General features: G+C 33.7%; 1 protein-coding gene across 2 annotated transcripts in view; it reads left to right on the plus strand.

Moving 5' to 3' along the window:
- LOC111062677 (nuclear factor interleukin-3-regulated protein) overlaps nucleotides 1–23392 on the plus strand; it is a 33946-nt gene that overhangs the window by 5792 nt on the left and 4762 nt on the right. The window lies entirely within an intron of this gene.

Below are 23392 nucleotides of genomic sequence, written 5' to 3' on the forward strand. Positions count from 1 at the left end.
CCTCTTCGTCTTCTAGCCACTCACTTTCCCCACACTCTCTTCTTCATCTTCTTTTTCATTTTTACTTCATCTTCAACTTCCCCTATGTTATTCTACTCATTTCTCATTCTCCTTCACTCGGCGAATCTTGCAGAATTGAGTTGAAATTACTGTCATACATTTTATTATAAAAACATGAAATCTCTCATCTCATATATTTTTACGTCCAAAACAATAAAATTAGTTTTTGCTGGAATAAGTTATAAGTTAGCAGGCATTAATTGGCGATAAATAGGCTACCAGACAGAAAACATAACAGGAAGCAAGTTGTGGTAGTGGACCTCCACTCCACACTCCAGCCTCACTTCACACTAGCTTCATGGTGAGATTCACTTAGAATTGTCAGCATTGGTTGAATGAGAAGCATTGATCTTATTCACAGGGAATGCTGACAGTTTGAAGAGTATCTTAATGTAGCTGAGGAGGTCGCCTGCTTCTTTATTTCTAGGTCGGAATCGGATAGCAGGAAGTTGGGTCTCAACTTGTAACCTACTAAACAATTATTGTTTATTTCCTCTGAAAATGAACTTGTATAATGCATTCCTAAGCAGTGTTTTCAAGAAGGGACCAACAACCTTTTAATACTTCACTGATTAGGCAGCCTCGGTTTATACAATAATCATGAAATCTTTGTTCCAAATCAATTTGTTTGATGCTTTTCTCAGCCGCGAGATTACTCGAAATATTAGCCTGATTGAGGGTAGAGAAACAGAGAAGGGAAATTTTTACTTTGTGGTGGAGGGGACAATCCTTATGCTTCGGCAGCTATTGTTGATTCTAAATCCATTGAATTTGCAATGGATTACCTAATAATATATGGAGAATACATGCATTTCTCTATCATGAACTTTTATTCCTACTGTTAATGGAAATACTATTGCTACTGTATGCAGATTCAAATACACAGACTTTTATTAGATTTATGCCTTTTTTCAAATGGGGCTGTAATGTCCCCTTCCATCCCCTCCCCCACCAATGAGTAAATGTTAAATTTCTGCAAAGTTTATAAACTTTTATAGCTATGGGAAATTGAAAATTTAAGTTTAAGTTTTGGAAGGCATTTTGACATTAGCAAGAAATTTGAAATTTGCTGAGAGTCAGTTCGGATAATAGGGTTATACAGTTGTCAATTCAATGTTGTTTTATTCGGAAATGCGATTAGTAGGCTAGTATATCATCGTCTAGCCCTACTTGATTAAAGCTTTGTTCGATTGAAAAATTCAAAACGTACTAATTTTTTATCAGGAAGCTCAAAACTTCCTAATCACTGCCTATTAGACAGTTAATAAGTATTAATCACTGCCTATGAGACAGTTAATATGTATTCATCACTTCCTATTAGACAGTTAATAAGTATTCATCACTGCCTATGTGAGTTGAGTTGTGGAAGCCGAGCAGTACAGACGTTGTTTATGTTGCTCCGTTATCGCAAAGATAAAGTTCGGTGAATCGGAAAGTTTTAGTTGAAACAAGTGAGTTTGTGAGATTTTCTAACTAAATATTTCTTTTTCTTAACCAAGTGCTAATTAAACGGAATGGACAAATTTCTTTCAAAACATTCGAGAGGTGAAAAACGCGAACGTGAGTCACCGGAAGCGGAAATGCAAGCTGCAAAAGAGGGATATGATTCACGGAACGACGAATTAGTGCAACTTATTGAGGCTACAATTAAAGGACTGCTCGAGGAGAAGTTCAGTGTGCTGGCAACAAAGGACGATATTTCGGGAATAGCTTCACTAGTCAATGGTCTGAAGGAGGAAAATAGTCAGCTCAAACAAGAGATTCAGCGCTTGAAGGAGCTGAATAATCAAATTACTAGAATGCTTGACAATTATGAAGATCGATCTCGCCAGAATAATTTTATATTCAGGGGTCTTAAATTCAAGAGTGACATGGACTGTCGTGTTACAGTGAAGAACTTCTGCTCAGATGTACTCGGATGCGACAGGCAAGTGCAGGTGAACAGAGCTCATACTCTTGACCCAAGAAAAGACAATGCCCCTATAATCGCCCACATCCCCTCCGACCAGGATTTGGAAAATATATTAAAAAATGTGAACAAGTTAAAAGGTACCGGGTTCAGTGTCCAAAAAGACTTTTCTTTGACAAATAGAAGAAAAAGAAGCAAGCTACTTTTTTGAGAAAGGAACTACTGAGCATCTCAAGTCAATTGAAGTGTTTCCTGAGAGGCGATCAACTATGGGTGGAAGGGCGGTCATTCTGGTGGTCTTTGGAGGAAGGTCTTCGTCGCGGAAAAGAGGACGGTGTCGAAGAGCTGAGTCAACTGATGAAGCGCGACGCCAAGCCTATCATAGAAAGAATTCTGAAAAGCGGCGAAGAAAATCCATAGGAGGAGGCTCGCTGTCAGCAGTCGAGTGCCAGGAAGTTAGGAGGCAACATAAACAATACTTACCCACAGGTGACAGAAATTTTGTATTATAATATTTGTGTACTCAAATCGAAAGTGAATGAACTGCATTTTTTGAAATTTTCAAGCAGGTTTGATGTGATTTTTCTGGCTGAGACTTTTGTTGAAGAAAAAGATATCAGTTCTTATGATATTTTTCTCCATAATTTCGATATAAGGTTTAAAGGCGCAGTCAGGCAATCACAATTTGGTAGGGCTAGCGGGGGGTTGCTGATGGGTATAAATAAATTGTCTAAGCGCGATAAACAGATAGATTTTCGAAAAATAAATGATCGTTTAGTTATACTGTTAAGTATAAATATATCTTCACAGGAAGAGATTAACTTGTTGCCTCTGTACTTGAACTGTAATAACTGGAATAATGAGTTTGTGAATTTGATTAATTATATGTACACTAACTCAGTTTCTAATTTTGTATTAATAGGTGATATGAATGTACGCATTGGTAAATGATGTACAGGTGATAAATGATGAAAGCTTACTTGAAAATAACGAAAGGATTTCATTGCAGAGAGTTTCCAAAGATGAAGAGCTAAAGAATAAGGGTCGTAGGGTTTTAGAGCCATGTGAAGATTATAATTTAATTATTCTCAATGTGAGAACACCAAGTGATAGACTAGGGGAATTAACAGTAATTAACTACAATAACAATTATTAGTTATCATGCTGAACGATTTTAGTATAATAGAAGAATCATACTCAGATCATATGCCGTTGCGTTTGCAGCTCAGAAGTGAAGAATTGAGAAATGAGAAAGATAACAACAGTAGGTCATTGCCGAGAAAGCTGATATGGGGAAGAAGTGATGAGCGTTTGTTTAAAGATCGGGTGACAGAAAGATTGAGAGAATCAGTAACTGACGATAATGAAGACAATCAGTTGGCGATAAAAGAAGTTTGCCATTGCATAGAAAATGCATCAAGCTCATCATTTCTACAGTGTCAGGGTCATGCTAACTTTGAGCGGAGGTGGTTTGATAACGACTGTAAGAGAGCTTGAGATAAAATGTTTAGTCTGTTGAATCTATTTAGGAAGTGTAACACAGCAACATTGAAAGATATGTATATTGAGGAGAGAAAGATTTACAAGAAACTATGTCAGACTAAACGAGAAGCGTATCATGCGGATATTTACGGAGAGTTGAACAATGCTAATGACACAAAGCAATTTTGGAAGGCGACAAGATCTTTCAAGAAACCATCTAGGCGATTGGCTACTAGTATAAGCTCAGATAATTGGGTGAAACATTTTCGAAAGCTATTGAATCCTCCGTTGAGCGCTGACCCAGTCCTTTACGCAGAGCCGTTGGTTTTCAATGATATTCTTGATCGCGACTTCGAGTTGGATGAATTGAAAAACCTCATACGAAAGGCAAAAAATAATAAAGCAGCAGGTCAGGATGGCATCCCCTATTAGTTTTATAAGAATGACCCAGACGAACTAATGATAAAAATAAAGGGAATATTCAATAATATTTATAAAACGGCAAACGTCCCAAGCTCTTTCCAGGAATCAATAGTCTTCCCTCTACACAAAAAGGGAGCTATAAATCAGACTGAGAGCTACAGTGGAATGAATATCTTTCATAGACGCAATAGAAAAACTTTTCGCTGGTAATTTATTGAGAAGATTAGAAAAGTGGGTTCACATTAACAAAATACTAAATGAGTATCAGGCAGGTTTCAGGAAGGGATATTCCACAGTTGACAATATGTTCAATTTAATATCGATAGCCAAGTTGAAAATTAGTCGAAAACGAGGTAAACTCTTCTGTTTTTACGTCGACTTCTCATCCGCGTTCTATACGGTGGACAGACGAGCGCTTTTCTACAAGCTTTCGTGCATGGGGGTGTCATCAAAGTTTTTAAAGATGCTCAGAAATATATATTGCGGAAATAACGGAACCACTGCACGAGTATGGAGTGAGGATGGTCTGACGGAAGAGTTCAGTACAGGAGTAGGCTTAAAACAGGGCTGTCAGATGAGTCCTCTCTTATTCTCACTTTTTTTAAATGATTTGAAGGGGGAATTGGGAGGAGGAGCAAGAGTAGGGAATCTACGAATAAGACTTCTTATGTATGCTGATGATATTGTGGTACTAGCTGAAACAGAAAGGGAACTACAAGATATGATATTCAGACTAGAGATTTACTGCAAGCGATGGAATCTGAGAGTAAACTTGAATAAATCTAGAATAATGGTATTTAAAAATGGCGGAAGGCAAGGGAGACAGGAGGAATGGTTTTTTGACGGAAATAGGATAGAAAGAGTAAAGGAATATAAGTACTTGGGAGTAATTATGACATCAACCCTTAGCATGTCTCCTCATCTTGAAGATAAATTGGGAAGTGCGAAAGCAGGGCCAAATGCTGGCTGGGAGCAATTAATAAACAATAGCAAAGTACCATTGTCGGCTAAGTGGGTTTTATACAGAGCTGTAGCAAGGGCAATGATGGTGTATGCTGCTCAGGTGTGGGGATATAGTAGGTTTGAACAGGTGGAAAAATTGTGGCGTTTTTTCATTAAAAGATTATTCAACCTGCCTTACAATACACCCAGTTAAGAATAGAATATTCTTAGAAACAGGAGAGCCGCCGATTTTTGAATACACACCTCCGATTACATTTCAATGTTGTTTGCAAGGTAATGAAAATGCAGGATTGGCGCTTACCTAAACTACTAGCAGCCCAAGTTGTAAAAATCTTGTGTGGTCCACTCACACAACGAGAATAATTTAGGGGAATAACATAATGACGATTGACGGCAACATATTTGCAACTACGATCAGACTACTGTATATGTTTATATATAATATTGTTTTCAGAGTACTTTTTCCTTTATGTAAATTGTGAAATTCGATGATTTTTTGGAAATTCGTCAAAACAGCACTGTTCTACAGATGAAATATCTTGACTATGACTGTGTTCTTTTTATAAACTGATCTACCTACCTACCTACCTCATGCACGAGAAGGAGGTTACAAAGTCCATTTCTCAAGGATTGGGTGGACCCCCATTAGTACCCCGAGGAAAAGACTCATGTCAGTTGATAGAGCTTAAAAATAACTATACAGAGTATGGATTTGAAAAAAATCGTTAGAGCCGTTTTTGAGAAAATCGTGAAAAACATGGTTTTTTAGTAACTGACATTTTTCTCAAGAATATTACGGAGCTCCTGCAATTTTCTCAGGATTGAGACTCATGTCGGTTGATAGGGCTTATAAATAGCTATCCATGGTATAAATTTGAAGAAAATCGTTGGAGCCGTTTTCGAGAAAACCGTGAAAAACATGGTTTTTAGTCATTATCCGCCATTTTTCTCAAGAATTTTACGGAGCTCCTGAAATTTTCCCTGAAATGAGACTTATGCCAGTTGATAGGGCTTATAAATAGCTATCCATGGTATAAATTTGAAGAAAATCGTTAGAGCCATTTTCGAGAAAAACGTGAAAAACATGGTTTTTTAGTAATTATCCGCAATTTTTTCCGCCATCTTGAATTGAATTCTATTGAATTTCTTATTGTCGGGTCCTCATGGTATAAGGACCTTAAGTTCAAAATTTCAAGTCAATCGGTTAATTAGGAATGGAGTTATCGTGTTCACAGACATACACACACACATACACACACACAGACCAATACCCAAAAATCATGTTTTTGGACTCAGGGGACCTTGAAACGTATAGAAAACTTGAAATCGGGGTACCTTAATTTTTTTTGGAAAGCAATACTTTCCTTACCTATGGTAGTAGGGCAAGGAAAGTAAAAAAGAGAGTATTCTGGTATAAGAGCTGGTTAGATATGTTGCAGGAGCTGGGTGCCAATGTTGATTTGAGTTTAGACAATCTGAAAAATTGGAAAAGTGAAGTTAATTAAATTTGAAATTTAAGGAAATTGAGAAATGTAAATGTGAATGACAGACCGTGGTTAGCGGGAAAAATTAGACTGTGTTCCATGTGTAATGCGGGTGAAAGAGAGGACACGTTTCATTTTGTGGCGCGGTGTTTGGTGTTGAGTGAGTGGTGACGAAGGTGGCTGGGAAAATCTACTCTCACAGAAAATGAGTACCTGGGAGTGGTGAACGGAGGAAATTGGCGTGGGCTGGTTGAGTTATGTAGAGTGGCTTGGTATTATCGGTGGTTCTTGATGGAGAATTTCAACTATTGAAGTCGGGTAAGCATGTATGGATAATGTCAATAAGTTGAAAACAAATGAAATAAGACAAGTCGCATTCTGTTCAATATAATGTCTCTGCATGTGTTTAAACTGTGGAATAGCCCATTGAGATTTTCTGAAAATTGTTTCGCTTTTATCTCTCTGTTATGTTCGATTTATTTGTATATTTTGAATTTCTCTTGAATGTTACTTTTGAAACAAATATTTTTGTAATTCTTATCATAAATAAAATAATGAAAAATCTCAACTCAAGCTGACGGCGAAAGCCAAGCTTAGGATGTTATGAATTTGTATTCTTGTATATTGTACTGTTGAAAATAAAACGTCATTATTATTATTATATTTACTAAAAAAGATCAAGGTAGCAGTGCATGGATTCAATCTAAGTTCGAAGCTCTAGTTTAGATTTGTCAATTCTAAAAAAGTAAATTAATATAAATAATATGTTTAAGTACGTTTAGGCTAGAAAAGTGATCGAAAGTATTAGGAGTGATAAATAGCTGTGGGTGAGTGATTATTTAGAAACCGGCCTGCAGTGACAGTTCATTTTGAGGTTAAAGACTGGGAAGTGAGTACAAAACTGAAATCTATTTTCGTAAGTAACTTCATAATTCTCATTAAAGTTGAATATTAAACAAAGAAAAACAATGAACTGTTCAGTTTGCGATAAAGATCTACCGGATGATAATGATTTTATTACCTGCAGCAGGTGTCAGTCTGGTTTACATTATAACTGTTCGGGTGTGTCAAAAAGTACGTGGAAGGCAAAAGGAGTGCAGAAAAAAATGAATGGGAATGTCCTAAATGTAGATCCAGGAGTAGATTGAATAGCTTTGAAGAAGACTCTACAGACCCTGCTTTCATCGCAATGAAAAGTATGATGGAAAAATTGTTTGCCAAACAGGATAAAATAATCACTGAAAAGATGAATGAAATGAAGGATATGATTGCGAATATAGATCTTAAGGTAGGAGAAATGGGGAAGGATATGGAAATTATTCAAGGAGAATCGGCAAAGTTAAGAAAAGAGTTGGATGATTTAAGAACAACAGTGGAATGTGAAAAGCAATATGCAAGATCCAGGAATGTAATTCTTACAGTTATACCTTTCGAAAAAGAGGAAGATCTAGCTCAGAATGTGTTAACTTTGCTGGGAAAAATGGAAATCGAAATAGGATTAAAAGATATCTCAACTCACCGACTGCCATCGAAAAATAAACTTCATAGTCCTGCAATTCTGCAATTGAACTCTAGAGCGGTTAGGGATAAAATTATTAAAGCAGCAAGAAAAAAGAAACCAGATACTGGATTAATAAATCCACATCGTCCAAAAAGAGCGATATACTTCAACGATCATCTAACTCTGTATTTTAATTCGCTGATGATGAAAGTGAAAGAGTTTAATAAGGTGAAAAATTATAAGTTTGTGTGGATGAACGGTGATAGAATAATGGTCAAAAAAGATAAGTTATCTAAGGCTATTCGAATTATCAAGTTGGACGATCTGGATAAAATGAATTGACTTAATCGATCCAAGGCCAATTAAGTTTATCAGTAAATACATTCACATTTTTTTCATTAAAGCAATATTCTATTAAATCTGCTAATCACTTACACAATAAGAACTTAAAACAATATAGGATAATTGTCACATAGTTTTTTTTTTCCTACTTTGTACTAATTTTTAACTGAATCTGTATATATATATATAATAATTTTTATGCATCAATTGGATAATGAGGATTTGAATTTATACGTTGATACATTATGTTTTCAAAGTTTGAATAAGACTAGGGTTTTTTTGAAAAAGCAGATTGTGTCCGGTAATGAAATAAGATTTCTATGCACTAATATAAGATCTTTGAGAAAACATTGGGATAATTTAAGGATAGAATTGGATAATGTAATTAATGAAGAAGACTTTATTGTATTAACGGAAATTAGTTTAAGAAATGAAGAAACAAATTTATACGGGATTCCGGGATTTGGAAATAAATTTAAATGTAGATCAGATGGAAGGGGAGGGGGAGGATTGGCAATTTTTTATAGAGATGGTTGGAGTGTCGATGAGATTGTAATAGAGTTTAAATCCGCTGAAATGATGTGTCTAAGAGTTAATAATAATGGGAAACAGATGATATTAGCAGCATTCTACAGGCCTCCCAATCAAAATGTCAATTTGTTTAATGAAGAGCTAGAGTATTTTTTATCCTTGGAAAGGATTAAAAATGAAAATAATATTGTTATGATGGGAGATATTAATATTTGTTATATGTCATACATGTATGGATCAGATAATTATTTAAGTGTATTGCATTCAAATGGTTTATATAATAGTATTCAGAAACCAACTAGAGAGGAATTGTATGATAATGTATTAGTGTCTAAATGTCTAGACCATATCAATGTTAAATTGCACGATGATTTCTCATTTTCATCTTTTGTTGTTGAAAATAAAATTGCTGATCACTATTGGACAGGTTTGAAAATTGTTATGAAAAATAATTCATATGTTCATATGGAGAATATTGATGATTGTAAAAGTATAATTTTGAATAGTCGAGTTAATTATTTCATTCAAAATGAAAATTGGTGGCCTATATTGGATATCACAGACCCATCTGAGATCTACAATGAGATATTGAAAAAATTTACAAGTATATATGATAAAAGTACAATAAAAGTTAAATTCAATAGACGTAAGAAGAAAATCCCTGGTTCAATGATAGTATTAGGAATTTAATAGATAGGAAAGAGTATATTTGGAATAGGTTGAAAAAAGATAAATACAACTTGGAATTAAGAGATCAATTTAAGAAGATTCGAAATGAGGTTACATTCAAGATTCGTAATGAGAAAAGATTGTATTATCATAGGATACTTTCTGATAATTTGAATGACAGCAAGAAAACTTGGGAGACAATCAATCAGTTTATAAATAAGAAAAGTAAACCTACTATTTTAGATTCAATTAAGAGTAGTTTCCAGATTAATGATGAGCATCAAATGTCTAATCTACTAGAAGGGTTTAATTTTTGTTTCAAAGAAAGTGTTGAAAAAATAAATCATGAGATGAATGGAGAGCCATTTGACTTGGCGGCACAATTTGAGGAAGGCAATTATACTATTGGCAATAAAATGAGCATGAATCTGAGAAAAATTAATCAAGAATTATTAATCAAAGCAGTAAATAAGCTTAATTACAAATCTTCTGCAGGCCCTGATAAAATTAGACCGCAGGATATAAAGTCCAACTTATATTATTTGAAATTGATTTTGATGCATTTAATTAAGCAAATTGTTGATACTGGGAATATACCACATTTATTGAAAGTAACTTACCTTAGACCTATTTTTAAAAAGGGTTCTCGAAAAAATTTAGAAAGCTATAGGCCAGTAGGCTCAGTATCTGTTATAATGAAAATTTTAGAGCACTACTTATGTATGCAGTTGCAACAATACTTAGACAAACATAATATTTTGAATAATTCACAATACGGATTTGTTAATAAGAAATCTACTATTGACTTATTAGAAAAAATGACAAATGACATCAATGGTGCACTGAATGATAATAAGTTTGTAATAGCGGTGGCAACAGATTTGAGTAAGGCATTCGACTTGGTGAATTATAAGATCATGCTATCCAAACTAAAATTGATAGGCATTGGTGGAAAATTTCTTAGGATATTTGAGGACTATTTTAGGGATGGGAGATTGCACGTCATTATAGGTAGATCAATTAGTAGTGGTTATAATCAGACATGCGGATTAATTCAAGGTAGTATAATCTCGCCGACACTTTTCAATATTTATGTCAACGATTTGGCTAGTCTAGCATTCAAGGGTAGTATACTACAATATGCAGACGATAATTTACTCTATGTAAATGATATTTACTCTATTTACTCTATGTCATGGATAGTGATTTACAAATGGGCTTGAGAAACATGCAGCAGGATCTGAATATGGTAGTGAAATATTTTTACAATAATTCTATCAAGATGAATGCTCAGAAAACTCAAATGATTATATTTAAGAACCATAGAATAACTGTAAATGCTTTTAACTTGTTCAACGTGGTATGTCATAAAACAGAATGCTTAAGAGAGAATAGAGTAGTATGCAACTGTCAACGCCTTCCAGTTAATGATAGTATTAAACATCTGGGTATAAACTTTGATTTACATATGAGATTCAAAACACATATTGATATAATGACAAGAATAATGAAGGTGGCGCTTTACAAGTGTTCTAGAATTAGTCATTACTTTCCAGTGAATACCAAAAGAATTATATACTTCTCAATGATACAGAGTATTATTAATTATGGAATAACAGTATACTCCCTAGCCCCTCAATACGTAAAATTGCCATTGGAGAGGACTATGAGAAGAATTGTTCAAACGTTGTTTAATGAAATTGAAAGAAATCTGCTGGGAATTATATCATTTGATTTATTAGCCAAGTACCATGACTTGTCAAGGAACTATTTTAAAGAGGAATATAGAGTATTAAATGAAATTGTTTATGGGCTGCGACAAAGAAATTACAGAACGCAGAGATATAATAATGTTTATGGGAAAAACTTACCTAATAATAGAATACCCGATTTATTGAACTCTCTCCCCATAGAATTAAGAAATTTGGAAAGGAAATGTGAAGCTAAAAGGAAATGGAAGGCATATTTTATGAGAATTAATAACGAATAGGAAAAATAGCTAGCATAACTTTAGATTATTCTGATTGAAATTATTAAATGACTTACCCGTTGTAAATGTTAATGAGGTTAGAATACTTGATTCAATGTTATAATAAGTTGGCTATGGTTCAAAGCGCATTTAAAGCTAGAAGTTTACTTCCGGATTATTATAAATAATTTTCATGCTACCAATTATATAAATAACTTCCATATTATTTATAAACACTGAATTGAGCCTGGTATAAGTAGATTTGTTTGTTAGATAATAAAGTCATATTCAACAAGATTTAATGGAAACACATAAAAATACGATGTATAATTTGAGCAATTAAGGGTTCAAAATTGAAAATAGTAGAAAAAAAATGTTTTTTGTTGAGTTTATTTCTTGTAATGTTTATACTCTGATGAAAGAAAGGTTATAATAAATTATTATTATAAAAAAAAATCAAAATGAGTTTTAGCAAGAGTAACTAGATAAATCTTGGTTGTAACCTGTGTGTATTAATTTGTGGCTGTGACGATGAAAATCAAGTTGGCAGCAAATGCCTTCTGTATGGATATCTGTGATCAGAATACTGTGCCAAAGTGGGATGCTAAAAAAGTGTACCGACAATCTGTACTGAACTGTTTTCGAACTTCTTTTGTTGACTTTGTGTTCATTGGAAATGTCAAATTGTTTTAAAATAATTATTGTCTGTAAATTTTCTAACTGTATACCTCTCAAATAGCTAAATAGCTAGAGAGGTTATTATATATGTACTTGGTGAAATGTAATATTGTGAAAATTGAAATAAATAAATTGAAATTGAAATTGAAAAAATTGAAATTATTTTTATTATTATTTTTCTCTTTTTCACGCAGTTGCGGATAGCTTATGCGAAGAGGGGCAAAATTTATGCAACCTCTTGGCATTATTTTCTATTATTGATGGAGTATTTTACCAAAATATGTTGGAGCGTTTGGCGTACTATGCGAGCTGTATCAAGCAGAACAGACTTCTGCATTTTCCCTACCAGAGTTTCTGAGACATCAATAGCCTTACAGCTCTCCACTGTTGAATTAAGAACCAGACCATTCACAGATATTACGATTGGGATTATTCTAACATTATTGAGCCCATACATATCTTTGAGCTCAAATGCTAGCTCTTGATACTTCCTCAATTTCTCACCTCTTGTTCTTTGACAATTTTCATCTGCTGGTATGGCTACATCAATTATCAAGGCTTCTTTTTGATTCATGTTCAACATTAGGATGTCAGGCTTGTTATGAATGACTTGCCTGTCAGTGATCATTTGAACATCCCAATAGATCTTAATCTGGTTTCTCTCAATAAATGCAGGAGGAGAGTAATAATAGTATGGGGGCATTTCTTCAAAGAAGCCAAATTCCTGCTGCAATTTCAGGTGCACTATTTTTGCAACGTTATTATGTCGCCTCAAATACTCTTTTGGTGCCAATATTGAGCAGCCTGAAACTATGTGCTGAATACTTTCTACTGCAGCGTTACAAAGCCTGCATTTATCACTTATGCTCAGATCTCTGATGATATGTCTTCTATAGGCATTGGTAGCGACAACCTGATCCTGCATAGCAATTATAAAGCCTTCTGTTTCTGGGAAAAGACTTCCATCTGTCAGCCACCTGCTTGAAAGGTCATGATTATTATGATCAGAGTTCAGATGCTTACTGAACTTACTGCTTATTATTATTATTATTATTATTATTATTATTATTATTATTAATCACCGCCTATGATTTGAAATTATTTCCCTTCATGATTTCCAATCAAGGGATTAGAAGATACTTGTGAGGGAATATTTTAGGAAGATGCTGGTATTATATATGTTTCTAATTGGTTAGTGGTTTCTGCATCTTGAAGGATTGCACAATCCAAGAAAACCCATGGCACAGCATTATTTTTCAAATCTTTTGAATTCAACTATACATAAAAGTTGTAGGGGGAAACAAAAAAGTAATAAAATGTTGAGCACAGTAAATGGGAAAGTGGTAGTCTACCCACTTTGAGAAAAAAAAATTCTGCTGTCAATGAAATAGTATGAACCATGCTCAAGTGAGATTCAAATTCTATCGTCTACTCTACATCCTTATTCCAACTTTTCTTATCAGTTATGATCTCTTCAACTTTGCCTGTATGTTTTGTAATAATGTATTTATAAATGATTTGAACGAGAGTATTCACTGCCACAAAACTCATTTTTGCAAAATAACACCGCCTGTTAAATCAGAATAATTATAGACTATAGTTAAATGATGACTTTTCACTCATATCAGCGATACAGTTAAATTCAGGAATAAAAAATGCATACCTTTCAGATACAAATAAAATTGTTTTATTGTTTTTCAATACAATTGACTAGATTAAATATCAATATAGCATGTCAAATTAGATTTTTCAATTTTTGATTGAATTGGGTTAATTGCCTTTGAGTAATTTTCATTGACTTGAATAATAGTAAGTCATTGCATGATATTGCAATTAAATTATTGAAAGATATGGCAATTTTTGTATTATTTTCAAATATTTTGGTTGTATTTCATCTGGATCACCAAGTTACGTGTAAGGGATGATTTGAGTGTAAATCATATACGCCTTTATGTTGAAAGTTTAATTCATTCATACTGCAAAGACAATACGGTTTAAAGTTCTCCAATGTATGCTTCTATGAAATTTACTTCTCCGAGTTGTGAGTGATCTTGTAGGCTGAGTGGTTAAAGTCACTTCTCCTCCTCCACCTCCCCCCTCCTCCCTTTACCCCTCCAACCGTTGCTACCCGCTACCTTGAGACTAGCTTAAAAGTGGGTCATAAGACCAAAGACCAAAGCCACAGCTTTATTATACTGTAGTCGACTATAGGCTAAAACAGCGTTTACCGTTTCATTGTCCGTTGTTTTCACGCTATCGATAACCTATGAAACCTTCTCATTCAATTTTTTCATATTAGATAACAAAAAATATATTTAGATATATAAAAAAATCTGTAAATATAAATAAAATAGACAAAATATACCAAAGATACAAATTTATGTATAGAAAAAAATGAACGCTGATTTACCTAAGCATGATAAATAACATAAGTTTGCATAAATAGCATAAGAAAAGCTTGTGTGCTAGCCGTATTTTCCTGTGCGTAATTATTAGTACGGTATAGATAAGTATTACCTACTGATGCGCAATAAGTTCAATTGATTGATTCTACTTTATCTTGATGTGTCAGCTGACCTCTTCTATTATTAATAATAGTGCATAATGATTCGTATTTATCATTCATGGGTAAATTAATATGTCTGGACCTAAGTCCAGGTACAAGTAGGCATTTATTCCAAGAGAATACTATTAGAAAATTCCCAAGTACATGTCATGAGTTTCTGCTATTAGTTAATGACATTTAGTTTGATATTCTCAGTCGAATGACATTCGTTACCATGATCACTTTGCATTGTAAGTGTTCTATTGAAAAATGAAACTATCATTAGGTCTTATAGGTACTCAGTACCTCATGCATCTTAATTAATCTTCAATCGGTATTCCCAATTTGGGTGATTATCCGTTTCTGTTATCTGGTAGATCTGAAAACATATCTGAATTCTCCAATAATTTCCCCACTGTAGCTATGAAAATATTCAGAAAATAATTAAGTGGAAATGTTAGCGTTATTGAATCAACACCCTACTCAATCGAAACTGAAGGCTCATAATACTGGTTGGTGCTCATAACTGGAGTAAACAGATAAAATGCAGGTCATAAGACCTGGAAAACCTTTCAATTTACAAAAATTATTGTTAGTATAAATGCGATAATCTTGAAGCTATAAAAATAATGACCCTGAAGTAACGTTCACTGAGTTATTGTACAGTGACTCAAAAGATCCATAGAGATCACGGAACGAGCCATTATAATACCACATTATTTACGCTTTGATTTTCTCCTAGAAATCATCCATATCTTTGGAATCAGACTCTGACCTTCTATGGAAATTTTGATTATTAATTGAGGATAATAATCTCGTTTTAATCGTGAAGCACTGCTTTCTTGAAGTGTACATTATGCAGCTGCATTCAAGAATAATAAAAATTTATTTTTGTAGCCTTAAAAGCGGACTAGATCAAGTCTTTTTACCGACTGGAAGTGAATTGCAATTCGCAAACCATCACAAGTAATTATACAATAAGTTTGAGGAATACGTTTTTCAATTTTATTTTTCCAAAATCTCAAAAGCTGCTGCAGTTCCGAAATTTCTGGTTTAATCAATTTTTTCATGAAGTGAACATTCTCTTTCTATTCTGTCACAAAACAAAAAAAAATAATCTTGCAATGAAACTTACATATCAAGACAACACAGAAAATCTGAAAACAATCTTTAAGGGATATTTTCATAATGATCTTAATGAGAGTGAAGTACTCTAGTACTGTAGTATCATGATATTAAAAAATAATAATGTTCAATTAACCCATTGACAATAGCTCAACAACATTAATAACATCATATTCATGTTTAGTGCCTTTCTGATGTTCCTCAATTTAGTGCCTTTAGTTCCTCAATTTTCAAAATTTCATATGATTAGTAGGTAGTAGCTCTTCTACATAAAACTGGCCAATTAGAAAATAATCCCACTTTTCAAGTTTGTTGGTGATATCTTGAATCACAATAATATTATATATCTCATTTTTATGTATCGGTTCAACTTCATTGGATTTCTTCAACCATGATACCACATCATTAAATTTAACAAAGTTCATACCGTACTGGAGAACATTCAGCTTTTTCACGGTTTTCTAGAACTCATCAATTTCTTACAATCTGAATGGAGAACATAATATAAATTCTGAAATTGAGACACGAGGTGCGACATTACTGTTACCAACCACTTGAAAGAGTCCTTTGACGGAACACTTGTGGTTCAAGTGGTGACCACACATTGGTTTAGATCTCAAGTGGCTGATATAATTAATTATTGAATTAATTATTTAATTTAAATATAGCTATTATTAAATTCTAAAAATCTTTTAACAATATTATTTATAATTGCCAAGCATGAGTAAATTGTATTATCTCTTCGTAATACATGTCAGCTATAGCCTACGATTTGAAAATATGATTCAGTAAACTTGATTTTCAGTTACACAGTATTGCAATACAAGCTTTTAAAGTAGTACACGAGCCAACAGAGGTTGGGGATCAACAGTACCAGTTTTCTATGACTGTTCATACCAGTGTTTTATATAGTGACAATCTGGCAGTTTGAAGAGCAGTTAGTGAACGAGTGGTAGTGTTGAATGAACTGCCGCACGCACACTCACACACTTTCAAATCAGCCGACCTTCTAATTTCCAAGGATAGCGACAACGTCCAAGAGTCGAGTGGCAATTGAAGTGATGTAACAATTACCCGTGCTTGGTGCCGATACCACACTTGAACCACTTGAAAGAGTCCTTTGACCGAGCACTGAGTAACATTGGCACTAATGAAGTGAAAAAATGAGCTGTTCTAGTTTATACTGTCTTGTGTATTTATTGTCTCTCGAAATTGCATTGAATTGTCTAGAACCAGCTAAAAGAAGATATACATTTTATTTTTCTACCTTTAAACTCACAAATTACATGGATTATTAGTAGACTCATAACTTGGATTAACTTATAAAAGTTTTGATATGAAAACTCGACGAACATTCCAGCCAGTTAGGTGTATTATTTCTAATTGCTCATTCCAAACCCTAAACCAAAGAAGATGCAAGACAGTGTAGATAAGATTCTAGTTTTTTTTAGGTTAAATTAAACTCAACTACAACTAAACTGAGCATATTCCTCGTGATTATTACAAATCACGATACAAAATACAGGTTGCCGTCATCAAATAATTTTCAACTAAAGAGAATTTTTAAACAAAAATAATGGTAATTATTGATGCTTTGCTTGGATATTACCATTGTTATTGGTTTTAAAATAGTCCAATTTATTATTTTTTCATGATTGATAATGATGATGAAGAGTCAAATTGTTAACTATTCAAAGGGTTTGTCTTAGGCCTTATATTGATGTTAAACATTATGAAAGCTGGACGCATAGATTGTTTCAATTTTTTCGTTGCATCAAATCATTAGCTGAGCTCATTGAATTTTATGTAATTATTGTTTACATTTCTGTAGCTGACCATCCAATGCTAAATAGATTTCCTCCAAGAGCTACTTTTAATGTGTAAAAGCTCGTTCAAGTCTAACCCTCAACTTACCGGTGATGTGTCAAACTTGTAGGTGATGTTTTAGGTCTGGAATATTCCTCTTTTGATAATCCATTGAAAAAATAGTTTCTTTGCAAGTAGTGTATGTAACAACAGACAACTGTGGGAGGGCAGCGTGGTAGTTTTGTAAGCTGAAACCCATTATTGAATATTAATTTGTATTTTTAAAACGATTATTAACAAATTAAAAATAAGATAAATGGGTTTTAGTAGAAACAACATGGTATAATAGTTGAATTTCTTATTTTCACAAATGGATAATTATTTAATTGAATGAGTAAAGATTGAAAAAATATATAAGATGGGCAATATAAACTCATGGAAATTTTCTGTGCTGGTTTGAATTTTTATGTTTCCTGATTTCTTGTAGTGCGCTGTGGAGTCCTCTTTGACCATTTGAACTCGCTTCTTTCTCGGCCATTTCAAGAATTTGTATTATTTTGTTGTTCTTCAGGTGTTTTTTAATGTTGTCTTACTGCTCAACATCTTCATTCTCAACTCCATCACCATGGTCACCTTCACTGTTAGTATGTCGCAGAGTACACAATTTTGGTCATTGTTTTATTAAATACATCAGAGTCATTGTCACTTTCCTGTAGCTGTAGAATATCCCAAATAGTATCAGAGAAACTGGACAATTATTTGTTGCTATTTCTTGTAGAGAAGATGCCATTTTCTTGTATTGAGATTTCCAAGAAAAATCAAGAAACGCAGTTGGTTTTGTAGGGTTTGTGAGACCCAAACAAAACTTTGGCTGAAAATAAATAAATCCTAGAGAGAGGTAATACATTGACAACCAATCAAGGCTTTTCAGGATGCACAAACTTGAAGGTATTGAGGAGTTGAGAGGATTAGAGGAAGCAGGTTGTCACTAGAAAAAATCAAAAATTACCATGAGTCTCATAGATCCACGGTTACCAGTTGACGGCTAACCATAGGACACAATAGCTTCGTATTGTCTTTAATCTAATGATGAATAGAATTCTGATACTATTCCAATACTTGTCCAGATTCTCCACAGTTCAATTCCTTGTGGTTTCTTTAAAGTCTCGTTTATTGTACTCTGGCAAGGTTTTCAAGTTTCGCTTGGATATTTGTGATTTCTGGTAATTGTCATTGTCTATTACTATTTGGATAATCATCAAAGCACACACAATCTTCATCCTTTTTAAATTTTCAATCGTATTATTGACTTTCTACTTTAACTATAGCAATAAGTACCAATGGAAGAAATCGGTTTAACAATCGTTGAATGAATGTTTTGAATGAGACTTAAATGTCCAATTCCAATGCGACGATTCTAGCCTGTAGTTTATTAGAATAGAATGTAGTCTACTCTATGTATATTTTGTATATATATATATCAGCTATAAAAGCAATAGCAACCAATACAGCACGGCTGCAGTTGCCCCTGATCAAATCGCGCAATGCTGACACACATTTTGTCAAATCTGATCACGTCAATATTTGATACCATCACCTTCTACTAAACATCTTTTACTCGAATTTTCTTTCACAAAGGGTTATACAGAGGTCTTCTTAGTCATTAATGTAAATCTACTTGTAGATTGAACCGACTACTGGTATGCACATTGCATAAGCATTACCATTCATTTGTATTATATGTATAATAATTATTATTGTTATACCATCATGGAAAGCTTCAAGTTGAGAATTGAAATATCTTTAACTAGCAGGAACTCGTGCTTCGTAAGGATCTATTTTTAAACTTGATAATCTGAAAACTTGACGTAATGAAATTTTGAAGAATTGAAAATAGGCCTATAACCATCCTTGGTTAATTAAGAATCTAGCCTACATGCAAAATTTCAAGTTAATTAGTCCAGTAGTTCAGACGTGATGATGCGTCAAACATAATTTTCCTATCCCGTACGTGTATAAGCCAATTCTTTATTTTATTATGGATATGGTTAACGACTGCAAGAGATAGGAGTGTGGAACAGAATAGTTGTGAAACTATGATAGCGCCAGAAGTGTCTCAAATACAATAGTAGGTACTAAATGAACTTTTTGAAAGTGATTTGAAAAAAAATGTTAAAACAACAGAACTAAAAGCTGTCAACCTTATCATTCTACCTCCATTTAGAGAGGCTTTTGTTTGAGCCAAATGAAATCTTCTATCTTCTATATATATATATTTATAAAAATGAATGTCTGTTTGTGTGTTTGTTCCCTATGACTTGAAAAATATTTGACATAACGGCATGAAACTTTGGGAATATGTTGTGTGAATATTGGGGATGGTTTCCGACCAGAAATTTTAATAGGGTGGCTAATAATTATTATTTATTAATCCATTTTTTACAGACCTATGTTTTCGAAATTGTCGGCCTAGCGGCTACCAAAGAACGGAAAGATGATCATGATTCAAGATCATATTGAGATAATATGATTTAGCATCTAAAGTTACCAGCTGTAATAAACACGTCACCCTATGATAAATTGTGTAGGCTACTGGTATTACAACGGTAGTTTGGAGTTGAAGTGTAGTTTATTGGTACCAGCTGTAGATAATGGCTCCTTAGAAGACCTATACAAATAATTATCACTCCCCTATCATTGAGTAACCGGAAAATGTTAGAAAAAAATTATTCACCTGATGGAAGAGAGTTGTTCATATTGCATTAATTAATGACAGAATAATTTCCATTTTTTTTTGAAAAACCATGTTTTTCACGGTTTTCTCGAAAACGGCTCTAACGATTTTCTTCAAATTTATATCATGGATAGCTATTTATAAGCCCTATCAACTGACATGAGTCTCATTTCTGGGAAAATTTCAGGAGCTCTGTAATATTCTTGAGAAAAATGGCGGATAATCACTAAAATACCTTGTTATTCACGGTTTTCTCGAAAACGGCTCTAACGATTTTCTTCAAATTTATACCATGGATAGCTATTTATAAGCCCTATCAACTGACATGAGTCTCATTTTTGAGAAAATTGCAGGAGCTCCGTAATATTCTTGAGAAAAATGGCGGAAAATTACTAAAAAACCATGTTTTTCACGATTTTCTCAAAAATAACTTGACCGATTTTTTTCAAATTCATAGCCTGTATAGTTATCCATCAGCTCTATCAATTGGCATGAGACTCCTTTCTGGGAAACTAATGGGGGGTCCACCCCATCCTTGAGAATTGGACTTTGTAACCTCCTTCCCGTGCATAAGGTAGGTAGGTAGTTCATAAAAATAACACATTGTCGAGATATTTCATCTATAGAACAGCTGTTTTGACGACTCCAAAAAAAATGAGGACTAAAAAAATCATCGAGTTTCACACAATTTACACAAAGAAAAAGGACTCTGAATACAATTATATATACACATATACAGAAGTCTGATCGTAGTTTCAAATATGAGCAAGGAAAGTTGTGTGAGTGTACCACACCAGATTTTTTTAAATTTAGCTTAGCTTATATTCATCCTAAAATGGAAGATGGAAAGAATATGTAATTCTGTGTGATTCATCGTACATCGCATATTTCCTGGACCATCTGTTGACAATCAACAACTATGAAAACATTGAATTCATCTTTGAAACACTGATTTATCCTATCTATTTTTTTTTAGTTCAACACTTTACTGTTAGATATTACTACCAATTGATTGAGAAGAATATGTTTTGGGAATAATGAATGCTGCATGACCAAGCACATAGGAAGTCCGTATTCAGATGTAAATGATATTGATTGTCAGATAAATTTCATGATTCACCAAATAAAGTAAAGTGTGACATGAGATACATTGACTTTTTGGCGGTGCGAAGTTCGCCAGGTAAGCTAGTTGTAAATAAAGCTTTATTATTAATAGTCAACGCTGAAAAAAGACAGGCTCAATCACCAGGAATACTATAAATTCTATGAAGAACCAGTGAGCCAATAATTTTGATTAGTTCAATCACTTCCTTTATGGACACTGGATACATTATGGACAATCAATATGTATGAAATTTATTAGCTACAAAATGAAAAACTTTGATTGAAGTGACCCAGACTACTACAATATGAATAACTATTGAGATCAAATATAAGAAATTACTCACATCTCTCATCAACTCGTACTTTTTGTTCACAAAATATTAACACAAGAATATAAGTTATATTGAATGAACTCATGGCTAGTAGTACTCAAGTTTGTCTTTTTCTGGCCGTGCTACAAATAAATGTAGGTTCATGTTTGACATCTTGTTTTTGTAATCTTGTTGTCTAATAAGAAATTTTTCAATGTTTTTTTGTTTGCAATGAAATTTAAATTTGAAAAAATAATTATCAACAAACTCCTAACCAAAGAAAATCTCTGTGCTCAGTTCTAATCGGAATGTATGAGACTCCATATACAGCTGATAGAAGGCCAAGCATAAGCATACAACAATGGAACAAACACGTGGCAATAAGCTCGCGTTTTCGATCCACAGAAAATTAAATTCGATCAGCTGATTGATAAAATTATTTTAAGCTTTCCAATGATTACAACATATGTTAGAATATCATGTGTCAATTATATCAGTTCCATATGGCATTCACCTTATCATGTTCATAGCCTTACTAAATAGGATCCTTTTTCATCCTTTGAAACTCTTAGAGGAAAAATATCTCGAAATCCGTTCTTAGTGTGCCTCTAGCATGTTTGAAGAATATTTGTGCAGAGTTTTAAGTCTGTCGGCCAATTAGTTGGAGCTGCAGTGTGATTTTACATGAAAATTTTCAAAAAAATCCCTCTCCTGGACCCCTCTCTGCTCCTGGTCGGATTTTTTCTGCATAGATCTGATTTTTTTCGTAGCTGAACAAAAAAAACCTCTTGACTTTGCTGTGCAATGAGCGGTTAAAAAGTACACAATTTTTGGGGGCCCCAGCTCCCTCAGGGGGGCAAATTTCTGAAAATCCTTTATTAGTGGATGTTTTGAGGCTATCATAAACAATTGTGCAAAATTTCAAGTTTGTAGGCTCAGTAGTTTGGGCTGTGGTGTGATTTCAGTCTGTCGGGGCTAGCCTTTTATCTTTAATGATTTTTTTTTTCAAATATCTTAATGATGTCAATTGACGTTTTCCATAATTTTCCATTGGAAACTAGTGGTTTGTGAAATATTGTGAATCTGGTTTCGCCAAGTGATTTGACATGTGAGATATATTGCATTTTGTATATTAGCTTATCGAGTGGATTTATTAGTTTTTTAATAATATTTTGAACACCATTCATATTCTCGAGAATTGTTTGACTGATATATGCATTTTTTGTTACTATTTGGTGAATTATGAACTCCGTTTTGTTTACTCGATGTTCATGCTTAGTATTTATAGACTCATGCTAATTAAGTGTATTAAGTTCAACCAACAGATTATTCTTTAAAATCTTTATTCGGTTTTTGAATAGTTCTTAGTTGATCTATTAGTTTTGTGACGGTTTACTGAATTGTGAGTCATCTCCGTCTGCTAGAAGTATAATTCTGTATTTGTGATTTTCATGATTTATTGCTCAAATGGATAAGATTCAGGAGTGGATAAATGATATTTGATTTGATCAGACTATTTTCTCAACAATGACTAGATATTTTCGAGAAAGAGCTTGATTCACGACTAGTTTTGTTTTGATGTGGTGATGTGGTAAATAGAGAATTTGGCTTGAGAATTGAGAACACAGAACACAGGTGTAATGTGGTGTTGGTGACGGTAGGACGGCTCCCCTCCACATGACTGACTTCTGGGGTGGTTGGGGGAAGGGGGCCAGTTACGCAAGCAGGGCATAGGAGTGCATTGCACTGAGTATAT

Source organism: Nilaparvata lugens, chromosome X (genome assembly GCF_014356525.2).
Source record: "Nilaparvata lugens isolate BPH chromosome X, ASM1435652v1, whole genome shotgun sequence".
NCBI lineage: Eukaryota > Metazoa > Arthropoda > Insecta > Hemiptera > Delphacidae > Nilaparvata > Nilaparvata lugens.